This window comes from Somniosus microcephalus, chromosome 5 (genome assembly GCF_052327205.1).
Source record: "Somniosus microcephalus isolate GS21.2 chromosome 5, FLI_Smic_1.0, whole genome shotgun sequence".
NCBI lineage: Eukaryota > Metazoa > Chordata > Chondrichthyes > Squaliformes > Somniosidae > Somniosus > Somniosus microcephalus.
This window is the reverse complement of record NC_140991.1, coordinates 244,451,420-244,466,325: the sequence shown is the minus strand read 5'-3', so window position 1 is coordinate 244,466,325 and position 14,906 is coordinate 244,451,420. Positions and strand designations below refer to the sequence as shown.

The 14,906-nt window shown below is 44.6% G+C and overlaps 1 protein-coding gene across 9 annotated transcripts in view; it reads left to right on the top strand.

Annotated features, from left to right (window-relative positions):
• The first annotated feature begins 1,715 nt into the window (after positions 1 to 1,715).
• Positions 1,716 to 14,906, top strand: part of tmem108 (transmembrane protein 108) — a 423,054-nt gene continuing 409,863 nt past the window's right edge. For 4 of the 9 annotated variants that reach the window (XM_085988775.1, XM_085988772.1, XM_085988776.1 and 1 more), the window contains exons 1-2: positions 1,716 to 2,057; positions 2,497 to 2,575. The gene's annotated coding sequence lies outside the window, so the exon portion shown is untranslated. The remainder of the gene's footprint in view (positions 2,058 to 2,496; positions 2,576 to 14,906) is intronic. The other 5 variants (XM_085988774.1, XM_085988777.1, XM_085988773.1 and 2 more) reach the window with 3 other exon arrangements.

The window sequence follows — 14,906 nt, the reverse complement described above, 5'->3', positions numbered from 1 at the left end:
AATGGAATTCAATCGGAAAAGTGTGAGATAGTGCATTTGGGGAGGGCTAACAAGGAAAGGGAATACACATTAAATGGTAGGACACTGAGTAGTGTAGAGGAACAAAGGGACCTTGGAGTGCATGTCCACAGATCCCTGAAGGTAGCAGGCCAGGTAGATAAGGTGGTTAAGAAGGCATACGAAATGCTTGCCTTTATTAGCCGTGGCATAGAATACAAGAGCAGGAGAGTTATGCTTCAACTGTATAAAACAATAGTTAGGCCTCAGCTAGAGTACTGCGTGCAGTTCTGGTCACCACATTGCAGGAAAGATGTGATTGCACTAGAGAGGGTACAGAGGAGATTTACAAGGATGTTGCCGGGAGTAGAGAATCTTGGCTATGAGGAAAGACTGGATAGGCTGGGTCTGTTTTCCTTGGAACAGAGGAGGCTGAGGGGAGACCTTATTGAGGTGTATAAAATTATGAGGGGCCTAGATAAAGTGGATAAAAAGGACTTATTTCCCTTAGCAGAGGGGTCAAAAACCAGGGGGCACAGATTTAAAGTGATTGGTGGAAGGTTTAGAGGGGAAATTTCTTCACCCAGAAGGTTGTGGGGGTCTGGAACTCACTGCCTGAAAGGGTGGTAGAGGCAGGAACCCTAACCACATTTAAAAAGTACTTGGATGTGCACTTGGGATGCTGTAACCTGCAGGGCTACGGACCAAGAGCTGGGAAGTGGGATTAGGCTGGATAGCTCTTTGTTGGCCGGCGCAGACACGATGGGCCGAAATGGCCTCCTTCCGTGCTGTAACTTTCTATGATTCCTATTGAGAGACTTCAGTTGCATGGGGAGACTGCAGAAGTTGGGGTTGTTTTCCTTAGTGCAGAGAAAGTTAAGAGATTTGATAGGGGTGTTGAAAATCATTAAGTGTTTTAATAGAGTAAATAAGGAGAAACTGATTCCAGTGACAGAAGGGTTGGTAACCAGAGGACACAGATTTAAGGTAATTGGCAAAAGACCCAGAGGTGACATGAGGAAAAAAACTGGAGTCATTATGATCTGGAATGCACTGCCTGATGGGAGCAGATTCAATAGAGTGGGACTGATTGGGTAGCTCTTCCAAACAGCCCGCATGAGCACAATGGGCCAAACGGCCTCCTCCTGTGCTCTACGAGTCTATGGTTGTACATGATTAGTCTTACCAAATTGGACGCAATATCTGAAACTGTTCAGATTTTAAACAGCAGAAATGACACTGGAGCCAGGTTTGATGTTTCAAACACCTGACAAATGTTTTTGAACAGACCACTAAATCTATTAGTAGAATCATAGTGAGTGATCATACCCTTGTAGAAACGTGTATTTGATACAAACCATTAAACACCTATATTGAGCTATATACATGCTTTGTCTCATCAATGATATAACTACCAATTATTATTTTTATGGCACAATGTTATCAATTAAGGAATAAGCTTGAGAATACTACACACGAGCCATTCATGCATAGAAGACTGAAAGGATCCAACATTTTCCTTAAACGTACCAACGAAGAGGTTTGTCGTTGCTATGTTGTTAGCCTCGATCATTGGGCTCTTGTCAATTTGACACTGCTATAACCTTAGAAGGTCCCTGTTGCTGCGACAGCAAGTGCTCATTTGCATTCTGTTGCTGCACGCACCCCCAGTCCAAGATCTTTCTCTGCATCTTGTCATCCTGTGTACGTTCACACCGTGACTATAAAAGCCTGACTCCAGCGAGCAAACAGCTTCAGCTCAAACACGCCAAGTTTGTTTTCCCTGCGAGATTAGCCCTTAACAGACAGACACGTCAATCTGTGGCTTCTCCCTATTGTGTCTGCCTCTAACAAAACGCAGCTGTTTAAAACCTTCCCCTGGAGCGCTCCACTCGGCACTGCGGAAAAGATTCTGGGGATTGGCCACTGCTGGCATGTGACCAATGCTAGGCAACATGTGCCATTGGCCTGCCTGGTGCAGAATAATCTGGAGCAGCAGCAGTGTAGTCTAAGGCTTTCATTATAGAGCATTCCGAGGAAGATTGTGCACCTCCAGAGAGGTAAGTCTTTTCATTTTTCTATTAAGCAACATTTAACAATGCTGAGACATTTCTCATTTTAAATTCTAGTCCACAGCAGATTGGTTGTTAATAGTCCACAAATTATTTATTCCCAAGAGACAGACTTTATAACAGTCTGTCTCTTTTTTAAGGTTGAGCTTTTACTTCACAAAAAATGGAGACGTACCCATAAAATATGTCAAGAAATAATGAACTTTCAAGGTGATTCATTGTACTGTGTGCTGTCACCCATACATCAGTTCATTTTAAGCAGTGCATCTCCAGACGTGCATCTGTTATTATCTGGTTAAAGATTTATCCTTTATCCTTTGCTGCCAATGTGCACGTATAAACACATTAAACATTGGTGCTGGTGGACAAGCACGATAAGCTGTGTGATAACAGTCATTCTTTATGTTTCAACTTTCATCCATTACAGTATCTTAATGAGAAGCAAGAAAAATATGTTAAGTAAAAGCTGATGACCTGCAGGTGCGTTTCAGGGATTCTACACCAAGGCAAGATTTCATTTTCTAACCTCTTAATTTTCCTTGGCGTCAGTTATTGCTTCTGGTGTAAAGAGAGTAATAAATGGGATGTATATTCTCATAACATAATGGGGGGGGGGGGTTGCCTTGAAAATATGCATATTCATTATTACTGGAATTTGGCTTGGTTCTGTTTGTGACGATGTACAACAGTTGAAATAACCTGTCCTATAACAGCGGGCTTTAGAAAACACTGATAGCAGGATACTGATGCAGCTAACTGGCAGATTACTTATTACAGTGTGTTGAATGAAGCAGGCCTGAAATCATTCATTTCCCTCCAGAAGACATTGTCTGATTATCCACTTTTGTTCATGACATTTAATTTTATTTCTATGTATAGTATAATTTATTTTGTCTTTTCATTTGTATGCTGCTTGTTGAATTTGAAGATGAGATTCTGATCGTGGATTCAAATTCTGATAAGATGCGTCGGGCAATCAGTTATGGTTCCGGCTGTTCGCACCCCCCCCCCCCCTCCCCCTCCCCCACCCAAATCCCTACCCTCTTTTTAGAAATGGTGTCACTGAGGATTCACGCTCCAGTTTATAACCCCATGGTGAGAATCCTTTGGTAACTATGGGGCAATTTTACAAGTTCGTGCTGCAGTGGGGAACCTCACCCGCTAGCAACACAATTTGGAAATTCGGGGATACAATCCCTGACTGTTCTCCACTAGCAGTGCGGACTGGTAAAATTGTGTGTAGTGACATTTTAAACGGGTTTTTCAGATTCACTAGAAATAATGAACAGAGGAAACCTTCTCAAATGCAATTAGGAAGTTGCTATACATTTGGTATAAACCTTACAATTTACCACTCCTACGCAGAATGTTGCATGACCAAATCACATTTAAAAAAAAAAAAAAAAAAAAAAAAAATCATGCTCAGGATGTGGACATCGCCAGTAAGGCCAGCATTTATTGCCCACCTGTTGATTCCCTTGAGAAGGTGGTGGTGAGCCGTCTTCTTGAACCGCTGCAGTCTGTGTGGTGAAGGTGCTCCCACAGTGCTGTTAGGGAGGGAGTTTCAGGATTTTGATCCAGCGACGATGAAGGAAGGACAATGTATGTCCAAGTCAGGATGGTGTGTGACTTAGAGTGGAACTTGGAGGTGGTGGTGTTCCCATGCACCTGCTGCCCTTGTCCTTCTAGGTGGTGGTGGTCACGGGTTTGGGAGGTACTGTTGATGGAGCCTTGGCGAGTTGCTGCAGAGCATCCTGTAGATGGTACACACTGCAGACACAGTGCACCAGTGATGGGAGGAGTGAATGTTGGTGGATGGGGTGCTGACCAAGTGGACTGCTTTGTTATGGATGGTGTCCAGCTTTTTGAGTACTGTTGCAGCTGCAACCATCCAGACAAGTGGAGACTATTCCATCACAGCCCTGAGTTGTGCCTGTGGAGAAGCTTTGGTAAGTAAAGAGGTGAGCCACTCACCACAGAATACCCAGCCTCTGAGCTGCTTTAGTAACCACAGCATTTATGTGACTGATCCAGTTGAGTTTCTGGTCAATGCCAACCCCATGGATGTTGATGGCGGTATCTGGGAGGGTCTCAAGGGACAGAAAGGGTGTTGGAGGTCGTGACTTTCTTCACTTAGCCTCACTTTTGATAGTATGATGGAGGGAAGGTCATTGATTACATAGAATATACAGCACAGAAACAGGCCATTCGGCCCAACCAGTTTATGCTCCACTCGAGCCTCCTCCCATCTTTCCTCATCTAAATCTATCAGCATAACCCTCTATTGCTTTCTCCCTCATATGCTTATCTAGCTTCCCCTTAAATGCATCTATACTATTCGCCTCAACTACTCCCTGTGGTAGTGAGTTCCACATTCTCATCACTCTCTGGGTAAAGAAATTTCTTCTGAATTCTCTATTTGATTTCTTGGTGACTCTTATATTGTCACCATTGATGGCCTCTAGTTTTGCTCTTCCTTCCAAGTGGAAACACTCTCTCTGTGTCTACTCTTTCAAAACCTTTAATTTTAAAGAAATCTGTTACGAAGCAGCTTAAGATAGTTGCTGAGTGGTTAACTTTTTAATGGATGGAAAAGGGTCTGGCTGTAAATTGGTGGACTGACCTCCACGCCCATGTTCCTAGTATCTGCTCCCATCACCTGAAACTTTGGAATGCCAAATAGTAGGATCTACCCTTAATGACCACATGGATTCTTATACCCACCCCTCTGTGAAACAATGAGGTCATTCAGTTTCCTGACATGGGTTAGGAATTGATATGTGAGATCATGCACTGTGGTGAGCTGCCTCCCACTAGGGATAGGCACTGACAACGAGTGGAAATGAACAGGAGTGTCAGGGCAACGAAGGAATGCATGAGGAGAAAAAAGATTTTGCAGAGTCCGGGATAAAGTAGCCGGTTGTCAGCTGCTCAGATAGCGTTTACAGGTTTTAGAATGCCACAATCAGGTGTCAGAATATTGCAATGGAAAACATATTTGGTTTTCCGAGCTACTGTATAAGTTTGATTTTATGAGTCATAGAATCGTAGAATGATACAGCACAGAAATATCATTTAGTCATCTGTTTTGCACTGGTGTTGATTTCTACATGAACCACCTAGTCTAATCCCACTCTCCCGATCACTCCCATACCCTTTTAATATTCCTCTTTTTCAAGCAACTAATTCCCTTTTAAAATAATTTATGGACTTTACTTCAAGAACAGTTTGTGGCAGAGAATTCCACATTCTAACTACCCTCTACAATTTTTTTCTAACCTCCCCTTTAATTGTTTTTATGTTTATTTTTAATCTGTCCCATTAATCCGTTATCATAACCCATTAATCAGTTATGATAACTCTTCATAATCTTGAAGACCTCCATCAGGTCACCTTTAATGTTTTCAGCTCTAGTGTAAAAAGCTGGAGGCCTAGAAATTGGAGGTTTTAACGCTGGCTGTTAAGGCCTGTTTTGATGATTAAAAAATGGCAGGTCGGCAGCGCTGCCGTTGCATGCGCTCACGACAAGAATTTTAATTAGCAGGAGTGTGATCTCAATTGGCACACACTCATCCATTTTGGAGCTCGCCGCTCCTCTTACTGCCCTCACGAAAGCAAGCTCGTGCGTGCTGCCATTGACAGTGCGGAGAGGCAGGAGAAAGCGGCGGTGATCTAGAACCCGTACAGTAAACAGCTGCTGGGATAACTGTTAACTGTGGCAAACGCAGACTATTAATTGGAGTGAAAACTGCTTCCAGTGAGATTCATCAAATCTCTGCGCCCCCCCCCCCGCCACCTGCCCCCAGTCAGTCAAGCATTATAGGAGGTAAATAAGTTTTAAATAAGCTGTACTATACTACAGTTGTAATAATCGTAGGAAAAAAATCAAAGCTGCATTCCGTTAAATTTTATACATTGGGGTTTTTTAGTTTAGGAACTGAAAATAATATGCAAAGTTTGGAAGTCTTTTAAAAGGCTTGACAGCATATTCTCACCGAGAGTTCTTCAAAAGTCTGCTGTTGTTAAAAATTTGATTGAACTCTCCTCTGCACCAAAATTTCATGTTTCCTTTTTTTAAATGTCTTTCCATTGATGTCTCATGCAACGGTTTAAGGACAACCACAGACTTTCTGTTGTGTTTCCAGGAGTCCTTCCAGATCTGAGCCTGTGCTTTAAGAGCCACTCACCAGGGAGTGTATCCCCTATTGGATATGCAGGCTAGTGCACTCACTGCTAGCTGCAAGATGGTGCATCCTCATCCCCCTCCAGCACCATGGTAGAGCACAAACCTCCACACAGCAACCACCTGGGTGAAACATCTGTGGAGCTATGGCAGCCAGTGAAGTTGGGAGTAACAGGCAGTCTGGCACCGATTTGTGGACCCCACACAAGACCCAGACAAATGTCTATGAAAGTAAGAGGGGAGCCACGGACAAACAAATGTGTCTTGATATGCCACAACGCACAATGCTCCAACCCTACAAAGGCCATCAGCGGACTCAATAGCAAAACCCAGGAGCCATCACTGTAATATATGTGGGTAGAACAAATGAAGGACAGAAACAGGATGAGTTGCTAGTCCATGTGCTTGCTTTACTAGGCCAGTTCGAACTGAGCATGCTCATACTAAGCCATGTGATAAACCATGTGATAATATATTACATTGCTTTCCCCTTAAAAAAAAATGTATGTATTCCCCTCTCAAATACAACAAAACTCTGGTCCCACCTTTCCCAGCATTACATGAACCAGATAACAAAAACTCCTGGCTTTTTTCTTTTAAATGAACTACAAATCCAGTTTAATAACAGGTTTGCTGAGCCTTCATGATCTCCTTAAAGAAGGTTTTGGTGTTAAACCAATTTTCGGGCTGTTTTGCTTTGGTTCTGAACTCAAAGATGATCCTGTTTCTATCTCAGACTTGTTTGAATCTGGTACTTCAGTTACTGAAGTCTGAACGGAGTCAAATTCATGTATGAGTTCATGATCAAGTGGTTCAAGATCATGTCTTGGTTCATCTCTAGCAGAGATCATTTGATCTACATGAACACTTCGGATGTTGTCACCAATTTCAACCACATATCTCTTGGTTCCACCAACCTCTACATCCCACTTGTGTGAACTCGACTTTCCAGGGGTACTGAGAACACGAACACACGCGTTTTGTTTGAAATTGCATTCTTTCCGATTGATGTCATAACAACGTTTCTGACTCAACAGTTTCTGTTCAACTCTTGAGGCCAAATTTGGTTGAACAAGACTCGATCGTGTTCTCAATCTCCAGTTCTGCTGGGGTATGTCCAGTTGTAGTGTACGGAGTAGTTCTGTACTTCAGCAAGAAATTTGCCAAACGTTGCTTCATGCGGATTCCTAAACAACCCTGCAACACTTGCTCTTTGAGAGCTTCTTTCACTATTCTGACTGACCTTTCAGCTGCTCCATTTTGAAGCTGGATGATATGGTGGAACGAGATGTGTTTTGATACCGTTCCGTTTCATGAATTATTGGAATACAACAGAACGGAACTGAAGGCCATTGTCAGAAAAAAGCTCTTAAGGTAAGCCATGACATGCAAAGATAGACCTCAACCCATCTATGGTATGTTCAGTTGTAGTATTTGAACCCATGTGTTTTACTTTAATCCACTTTGAGTGACTATCTGCAAGTACCAGGAAGTAATCACTTGCTTTCTCACAGAAGTCTACATGTACTCTCTGAAAAGGGCTACTTGGCCATGACCAGGGTTGTAGTGGAGTTTTGGGTAGTTTGTTTCTGCAATTTTGGCAAATGCTGCATTTGCTGACAAGTGATTCAAGATCACTGTCCAATCCAGGCCAGTAAACCAAACTTCTTGCAATTGATTTCATACTGACGATCCCTGGATGTTCAGTATGAAATTCGGCCAGAATTCTATCTCAAAGAAGTAGGTACCACTACTCTGTTTCCCCACTTGATACAACTTTGCTCACAAGACAATTCAGTATGACGGTTATGGAATGGTTTCAATTCTGTGTCCATACACTGATCAATCCATCCATTCAAGGTGTTTTCTTACACTCTTCAGTACTGAGACCTTTTGAATCTCATCTGCAATCTCAGTTGCATTCACGGGAAAGTCTTTGTCAACTGCCCCTAGCGTGAAAATAGCACCTTCACTCCCAACACGAGTCTTCATTTGGCAACCTGGACAAGGCATCTGCGATTGCATTCTGCTTTGAAGTGCAATATTCAATCGTGTAGTCATATTGTGACAACAACACTGCCCAACATTGCATTCTTGATGTGGCCATTGTAGAGATGGCAGATTTGGGCCCCAATATTGCTAAGAGCGGTTTGTGATCGGTTATCAGTTTTGGTCGCCTTATCTGAGGAAGGACGTTCTTGCCATGGAAGGAGTGCAGCGAAGATTCACCAGGCTGATACAGGAAACTTTCGTATGTCCGGAAAGCTCTATCTACCGGCAAAATTCAGGAGTCGGTTCAGATAATTTTTTTCTTTTCGTTGCTTTTCTCCAGTCCTGGCTCTGCAAGCGTCTCTGTAGCTAAGCAACAGCTTCAGCTAGACGCTTGCAAGCTGCGCCGACTGTTTTGAAGCTGTTGCTAAGCAAAAGGGTTTGTTGCTTCACACGGAGCTCTGAGCTCCGTATGTTTTAACATTAGCGCTGGTTTCTATGGCAGTTTTGATCTAACGGCACCAGCTCGGTCCCGTCGGTGCCGGATACCAGAAAGTTTCCTGTACCTGGGATGGCAGGAATGATGTATGAGGAGAGATTGTGTCGATTGGGCTTACACTCTCACTGGAGTTTGGAGGATTGAGAGGGGATCTCATCGAAACCTATAAAATTCTGTCAGGCCTGGGCAGACTAGATGCGGGAAGGATGTTTCCGGTGACCGGGGGGGTCCGGAACCGGGGGTCATGGTCTAGGGATGGGGGGTGGGCCATTTGGGACTGGGATGGGGGGGAATTTCTTCACCCGGAGAGTGGTGAACCTGTGGAGTTCTCTGCCACAGAGGGCGGTGGAGGCCAGTTCATTAAATATATTCAAGAAGGAGTTGGATATATTTCTTAAGGCTAAAGGGATATGGGGAGAAGGCAGGGACAGGGTACTGAATTTGGATGATCAGCCATAATCTCATTGAATGGCGGAGCAGGCTTGAGGGGCCGAATGGCCTACTCCTGCTCCTATCTGCTATGTTTCCATGTAAACTTTCTGCCGATCAGGAACTGTTGAAATTTCTTGATTCCAAACACTATGGTGAGTGCTTCCTTTTCAATTTGCATGTAATTTCTTTCGCTCTTTGTGATGCCATCTTTGTGAGGTTTCTCTTGGCTGTCATCCATTATGTGGCTTATGACAGCTCCCACACCGTAGCTGGAAGCATCACACACTAACCAAAGCTCACGCTCTGTGTCGTAGTGCATCGTAGAACATCGCTAGAGAGACTTCTCTTACAAGCGTCGTAAGCTTCCTGTTGTGCTTTTGTCCACTTCCACTGGACATCCTTCTTGAGCTCGTGCAATGGAGCTAACATGGTTGCTAACTCAGGTAAGAAATGTACGTAGTACTGGACCATTCCAAGGAAAGATCTTAACTCGGGCACGTTCTGTGACTTTGGAGCATTGATGACAGCATCAATCTTTTTCTTCACTGGTTGCAAGCCATTTGCATCAACTTTCAGACCAAGGTACACAACCTCAGGCTGCACAAAAGCACATTGGCTCCTTTTCAATTTGACTTGTGGGAATTGAACCTTTGAAGAACTAAATCTAACCCTTCTAGATTTTCTTCCTTGCTGCTTGTTGCGATCAGCACATCGTCTTGATTGCATAAGCAATTTGGAACTCCTTGCAAAATCTTATCCATCGTAGCCTGGAAGATTTGGGGGGAGCACTTTACACCATATGGCAGCTTGGTGTATGAGTACAGCCCCTTGTGTTGATGGTGAGATAATGTTGACTCTCTGTCAACATTCAGCTGAGCGTATGACCGGTCAAGCTTGGAGAAAACCTTTGAGCCAGAGAGTGCTGCATACAAATCTTGCGATGTAGGTAACGGGTACTGCTCATCGTCAACTGCTTGGTTCATAGTAAATTTGTAGTCCCCGCACAAGCCTCCAGTTTTGTCTGCTTTGGGCACTACCACAATCTGGGTAGCCCATTCACTTTTGTCAGTTTTTACTAGCACTCCGTTCTCTCTGAGCTTCATTAGCTCTTCCTCCACCTGACTTTTCAACACATAGGGGACTGGCCTTGCCTTACAATAGACAGGCTTCGTGTTGGACTTGATGCGGATATGCATATCATACCCAGTGATGCCCTCATAACTGAGAACATGCTTTCGTACTTGTTCAGCATTGTCAAGTCACTGCTTTGAAGCATCTACACTGAAGATGGTTTTTCCAGTCTCGTTTTAACTTTCTCAACCAGTCTTTGCCCATGAGAGTTGGCCTGTTGTTGTAGCTCATTACAATAATAGGCAGCTGTACTGACTGGCCATTGTGTTGAACTATACATTCCATTTGTTCACATGTTTCTCTAATTTCTCCGGAGTAGGTTTTTAACTCTACGGTACTCTTTGTAAGTGGTATTTGATTAAACTTACTCTCATATGTGTCCTTACTCATAATAGAGCAGTCTGCTGTTGTGTCAGTACACATATTGGTCGTTGATTAAAAGTTTTGTATGGAAGTCTTTCTCACGACTTCTCGCGTTGCTGCTAGTGGCATAGATACTGTAGATGCCTAGTTCTTCTTCAACATCAGGTGTGTTGACTTCAATATTGTGAATTCCTCCCTTTTGTTGTCGCTGCTTTGCATTGCCACTGGAATGGTTCTTACTTCCTGCTTTCGATCTAGTTCTGCAAGCTGTTGAAATATGGCCTTGCTTCTGGCAGTGAAAACACTTCGCATTTCTGTATTGGTGGGACTGTGGTGAGTGATTTCATTGCAGCAATAACAATTCACTGAACTGCTCTCACCGACATGATTTTGACTTGGTCTCACAGCTTTAGGTTCGTGACTGTGGACCTCAGCTACACTAGTCACTTGAGTTGGACGGAGCTCCCTAGCATTCTTAGATGCCATCTCCATAGATAGGGTAAAATTACCCTATGTCAAATGTTAGGCTCGGAGTGTCCGGTAACTTGGACTGTGTGCGCTCATCCACCAGTCCACACACAAACTTATCTCTCAACGCACAATCCAAAAATGTGCCGAAGTTACAATGCAAAGACAGGTGGAAATGGTCCTCTAGCTTCTTGACAATGTCTTCAAACAACCCATCCATCGCTTTCCCTGGTGCGAGTAGGTTTGTCAATGTTCTGAAGACATCTGGCCCGATCTCCATTAGAAAAATTGCTTTCTTCCATTCATGAATTACTTTATTTTGAGCTTGAACATTCTCATCTGCACCTTCGGTCTCAATGTTATTGGACCTAAAAAAACATCTCCATCCGCTCAATGTAAGAACTGAATGGTTGGTTCGTGAGCTCGGTCATACATGCCGAGGCTTCCGATGAATCCTGTAGGTGCGATCATGATTGTCCCGATCTTGTTGAACAGTGACTTGGCACGCTGCCTGTGTACCTGTGAGAGTCAACGCCGCTGTTGCTGTGTATACATACACACAAAGGCAAAGCACAGACAATTCTGCATCGGCATTAACAGTAAAACATTGCAAAAATTCAGTTTAGGCGTCTCAAATTCACCTTTAAATTTGTCCACTCGAAGGTTGAACACTGTGTCCTTCTACGATCCCTAAAAGTGGCTTAGGGATCCCAGTCTTGTCGGCAAAATCTAATATATGTGGGAAGGACAGACAAGATGAGTTGCTAGTCCATGAGCTTGCTTTACTAGGCCAGTGTGAACTGAGCATGCTCCTACTAAACCATGTGACAAACCATGTGATAATGCATAACAGTCACCAACTGATCCGACGCAGCACATTGCCTGAAAACACCGCACCAATCCCGCAGACATGACCTTTGGCCTCCTGCTAAGGTTAGTGCCAGAAAGAGCGCGTTGCCCAAGAGATTCTCCGCTCCGCTCGTAAATTAGCAGGCAGCACCGAAATACCGCTGCTGCCTGCGCTCTTTGTGCGGACAGCCATTCGCCTTGGCCAGCAGTGTTATTGGCAGGTTTCCAGCCTGCTCGAAATTCTATGCCCTAATTTCTCGTTATTCTTCAGTACTGGTAGCATCCGAGTGAATCTACAACTAACCTTTTCCATTGCTTTTATATCCTTCCTATGATAAAGTAGCCCAAACCATGCCGAATACCCCAACTATGGTCTAACTATCGCTTTGCTTTTGTGTTCTATGCCTCTGGATATAAATCCAAGGGGGGTAAAATTTGGTTGCTTTGCGCCTCCCATTAGTGCCCGGGTGTGGCGCCGCTAATGTCTCCCGTGGAATTCAGCGGGAGATTAGCTCCAGCAGTAGCCGGTAGCGTCCTGCGGTGCTGCGCCTCTGGCAATGATGTCATTGCTGTGCGCAGTGCCTCACTCGCGCCCCGGCTGCAAACTTGGGTCGCGCCCCCTGACCTACCGTCGGATGCTATGTCTGACAGGGTCAGGGGAGTGTTCTTGTGGCCGGGGCGGCGAAAATTGAAGGGCAGTGGCCGGGCGGCCATTTTTTTTGTGGGCCGCCTGCCAGCACCTGACCCCTCTGCCCTCTTGCTGCAGGGTGCCGACCGCGATCCGTCAGCCCGACACTCCTCTTGAGTGCCGGCGTCTTTTGCCGGCATCCCGCTCCCTGGTAGCCCAGCAGGGCCCCGGTGCGCGCTGCGCAAGGACCCTTCCCTTTAATTAGGGGAGAGAGGCCTGCAGTACCGCGGCGCTACGTGCCGCCGTGCGTGGTGCTGCTGCACGTAGCACCGTGATATTGGAGTGGAGCGCCCCAAGAGGGAGGGGGAGCGCTTCCAGTAGTGGCCCACCTCCTGCTTGGGGCGCTACCATCCAATTTCGGGCACGGGGGCAATAACTTAAAAGTAGCGTCCCGGTGAAGTTATCGCCCCAAAGGGGGCGCAAACCAATATTTGCCCCAATGACTCTGTTTACATTTTCATGGCCTTACGCTGTTAACAGGATGACCGGCAGTTTATAGAATGTATATAGCACTAAAACTGTAAATACAAATGATATTTTGACTAACACCTATGCATTGTAGTGATATTATCATGCCTGCAGCACTGTGGTGTGAACAAACCTTTTTTACTGTAACGCCAGAAACAAAAAGGTGTTTGCAAAAAAACTTTTTTTCACTTGAACAGAGAAGCTTAAGGGGATAACCTGATAGACTTTCAAAATACTGAAAGGGTAAATAAAATCATAGATTCATAGAAACCTACAGCACAAGAGGCAAAGCGACTGTCGTGCCTCTGCTGGCTCTGTGAAAGAGCAGTCGTGCTCAGTCCCACACCTATGCATTTTGTCCGCAACCCTGTAAGTTCCTCATCAAGTACCTGTCCAACTCCCTTTTAAGATTATTTATGGAATCGGCTTCCACCACCTTTTCAAGTAGAGCGTTCCAGATTTCGACAACTCTTCTTCTAATTTCCCCTCTAGATCGTTTACCAATGATTTTAAATCTATGGCCTCTGGTTATTGACCCACATGCCAGAGGGAATAGTTTTTTTAAAATTTGTTCATGGATCTGGGCATCACTGGCAAGGCCAGAATTTATTGCCCATCCCTAATTGCCCTCGAAGGTGGTGGTGAGCCGCCTTCCTGAACCACTGCAGTCCGTGTGGTGAAGGTACTCCCACAGTGCTGTTAGGGAGGGAGTTCCAGGATTTTTACCCAGCGACGATGAAGGGAACGACGATATGTTTTCAAGTCAGGATGGTGGGTGACTTGGAGGGGAACTTGCAGACGGTGGTGTTCCTATGCACCTGCTGCCCTTTTCCTTCTAGGTGGTAGACGTCATGGGTTTGTGAGGTGTTGTCACAGAAGCCTTTGCGAGTTGCTGCAGTGCATCTTGTAGATTGTACATGCTGCAGCCACGGTACGCCAGTGGTGGAGGGAGTGAATGTTTAAGGTGGTGGATGGGGTGCCAATCAAGTGGGCTGCTTTGTCCTGGATGCTGTTGAGCTTCTTGAGTGTTGGAACTGCAATCATCCAGGCAGGTGGAGAGTATTCCATCACACTCCTTACTTGTGTCTTGTAGATGGTGGAAAGGCTTTGGGGACTCGGGAGGTGAGACACTCTCTGCAGAATACCCAGCCTCTGACCTGCTCTTGTAGCCACAGTATTTAGTTTTTCTCTATCTACGCTATCAAAACCTCTCATCTTGAAAACCTCTCTTAACCTCCTCCCTATTCCAAAGAGAACAGTCCTAACTTTTCCAACCTCTCCTCATAACTGAAGTCCCTCATCGCTGGTAACATCCTGGTAAACCTCCTCGGTACCCTTTGAAAGGCCTTGATAAATGAACTTTATTTTTACTGTTTTCCATGTATAAAAAAATTACAAAATTCAAACAATTTATTTTATAATATACATAAGTTTGATTTTGATTCCCAAAACTGGTACTTGCTCCCTTTCCTTTTTGTCTAAGGTTTGTATCAGATGCATATTATCTGAGAGCAGTGGCTTTCTTTAAGAACTGGTTTCGTTTGACATGAGAATAAATCTACTAAGTTTCATTGTAATCACTAAATAGGATGGATATATCAGGAGGGATTTTAACCCCAAAAATGGGTGGGTGGGAAGTTGTTGGACTAAAAATTCGGGTGCTTCACGCCGCCCGTTGCCGTCAAAATGTAGCAAAAAGGTGGTGGCGGCCATTCTTTCGCCAGCTGGTGGCAGATCCCACGGCACCGCCATTTTCCAAGGTCCAGT